A 2,944-nucleotide genomic window follows, 5' to 3' on the forward strand; every position below is an offset into this window, starting at 1 on the left:
GGCCCGGCCAGCAGGCGGCACTCCCGGGGCCGCGTCGCCGTCGCCGGGCAGGGATCGATGGGCGCCAGCCCCGCGGGGCTGGGCCTCAGGACAGAGGGCGGCGACCTCGGCGGTGGTCGCAGAGAATTTATAGCTCGGCAGTTACCACGGTCCGGGCGGGGAGGCAGGGTTTTCAGCTGCTCCCCGGTTGCCTGTCCCGAGCACGCGTGATGGCAGGAGAAAGCGGCGGGGAGGCTCTGGGGAGCGAAGGCCCAGCGTGGCGGGCGCGTCCCCAGGGGCCCCGCTCCGCCTGCGCCCACACGCGCCTGTCGAAGGGCCCTGGAACGCTGTATATTTCACGTTTCCTAGAATGAGAAATGAGATACCAGAGGACTCTGGCCTCCTTTGCCCCTTTTGCCTTAAAAGAGATCCATTTTCAATTACAGGAGCCCCACGTGCTCTTGTAAAAACATCCAAACAGTACAGAAGGATAAGGAGCGAAGAGTGAAAGTCGGTTCTTCACTCCACTTGGTCTGGCCTTTTGAAGTCAGTGGGTGAACAAGTCTTTAACTTAGTGATACCTCCTCCTCATTCAGAGACCAATAAACAGGAGCTTTAAAAGATCTGTTCAAGATAGAGACCCTGATCTCATATTCCCCAGTGCTATAGTGGCATTTCCAAATATCTTGCTTGGAGAGTATACTATCTCTCACGATCCTAAGAGACAGTAGGAACATTTGTTTGCCTCTTCTTTATGAATACAAGTAGACATATTATGTATTGTTTGGCCTAGAATGCTGTAACATGTATTATATATATATAATACCTATGTATTTTTTCTATGTAGTTTAGGCATCTAGCCCACTTCTCCCTCAAATCTTTTCATGTAGGTGTTGGTGGCTTGCTATCTAGAAGACACTAGAAGGTGTTGCTGGCTTGCTATCTAGAATGTTTGTCCACTTGGGCCACATTTGTCAACCCCAGGTAATCAGTTACTTGTTTTAGCCATTCTTAGGCTCCTTTGGGACTCTTGAGACATAAGTCAGAAGTCACGTATTTTCAGTGACAGAAGCTGTTTGTATTAAGAAACAGTATTGTTAGGATTAACATGTATTTTGACGTAATTGGTCAGCTTTTGGGGTGGAATATTTTGAAATAGCATGAAGTCGTTTATAAATGATGATAACTTCTATTGGATGGACTAACGACAGTGGACTGGGATTGCCTATCCTGCAAGTATTCTTCTACATATTGGCAGAGCCTCTGCTTGTCACTCTGCGGAGTGCTACTATTGTTTTAACACTTCACGGAGACAAATGAAAGTTCCTAAGTTGAAGAAGTGCTTTAGAGGACATCTTTGAGAAAGGACTAGACACACTCTATCATGCATAACAAAAAACTGGAATATGCTTGTTGTCTGTGTGGGTGGTGGCTGAAGTTGCCACCTTTGCTCCTTATTTTATTGCTGATGTAGTTGGTATGATGTTACAGGTTGTGGTTATCTTGTAGGTTGACAGAATCTCTGGTATGGACTGTCAGGGAGTGAATACCCAATGCTCTTTCTTCTCACACTTTGTTTCATTGAGCCAACTAGAAAGGAAAGGTCTGTTAATCAAATCCCTGGGGTGATTTATTTTTACTTTTACGGGCATATTGCCTTTGCTTATTGTCATTTGTTTTAAGCTATTTTTGCTAAGGTGCTGAAAGGCCATTTCTGAAGTTAGGCACTAAAATTCAAAATTATGGACATTATCATCTTACTTTTCAAATCATCCTAAGTTAAACTCCCCAAACCCCAGAGTGTGGAAAAGGGAGAAATCTGTTTAATTCCATCATGCTACAACAGTTTTGTAGCACCCCCCACCCCCCTGCTGCCAAATAGTGAATTCAGTGAAATATTTCAATTCTATTGACTGAGTTATAAGTTTGAATATAAAATTCTCCTGGCTTTCCTTAATCTTAGATCTCTAGATTTGGAGGCTTTTAGAGTCAGGTGGACCTGCTGGTGAATCTTTATCTGCCCCTTTCTAAGTTTCTGGTCCTTGGTTAAGTTAGATTGCTCATAAAGCCTCACTTGCCTCATCTGCAAAATTGGAATCGTGATATTACAATAATATAGTGGCTGTTTGGTTGAAGATGGGTGCCTGGCACATAGTAGGCAATTGGTAATTGTGAGTTTTTATTGTCTTTCTTTCCATGCCCTCTTCCTCTTAAAGTTTTTGTTTTCACAATCAGGAACTTGAGAAGGTGTGAGAAATGAGTACATTCTGGAGGAGTTGAGAGTACCTCCCTCCATCTAGGCCCCAGGGTCAAAAGCATAGCCTGGCACAGTTTTGATGGTTAGTTTGTGTTGCTGAAAGAGGGGTCCTTTGTGTGACGGCAGTCCAAGGGGCATGGTCACTTCACTACCTGCAGAAAGAGGTTGCTACGTTCCACTTGAGAGGCCTGGGGACACCCTCAAGAAGCTCCAAAGGTCCCCTCATTCTCTGGGCTCTTTGGGGAGAAGTGTAGGAGGAGCCGGCTGAGGGGAGGGCATAGAGGGCTGGAGCCCTTCTTCACTGAGATAGGATGCTCCGGTAGTCAACCTTCAGTTCACTGTGAAGCAATTGAGGAAAACAGGGGCTCACTCACCAAGCTGGGTTGCCATCAGATGTTCCTCGAAGGTTGCTCCATGACTTACTTGTCACGAGTTCTTTGGGCATTTCAGTTGTTCTAGCATGGATAGAGTACACCCAGGGCCATCCACCAGGACTGGCTGTGATCAAGGCTGGGCACAAGTGTCCAGAGGGTGATCCGTCGCCCAGTGCTGGCGCATCCGCTGGTGCCCAGCTCTTGCCATTTCTGCCAGTCGGGGCTTGCCCTACATCAGGCCCAGTGCCACAGGGCTCTGCTGCTCAGGGGCGCCGCGGCTCCCCAGGGAGGCTGGGCCAGAGAGGCCGGTGTCGTCGGCGGGCGCCGAGACCGC

The 2,944-nt window shown here is 47.6% G+C and overlaps 1 protein-coding gene across 1 annotated transcript in view; it reads left to right on the top strand.

The window, feature by feature from the left end:
- Positions 1 to 2,944, top strand: part of PRDM6 (PR domain containing 6) — a 108,822-nt gene that overhangs the window by 6,291 nt on the left and 99,587 nt on the right. The window lies entirely within an intron of this gene.

The sequence above is a fragment of the Bison bison genome, unplaced genomic scaffold, assembly GCF_000754665.1.
Source record: "Bison bison bison isolate TAMUID 2011002044 unplaced genomic scaffold, Bison_UMD1.0 scf7180017864235, whole genome shotgun sequence".
Lineage (NCBI taxonomy): Eukaryota > Metazoa > Chordata > Mammalia > Artiodactyla > Bovidae > Bison > Bison bison.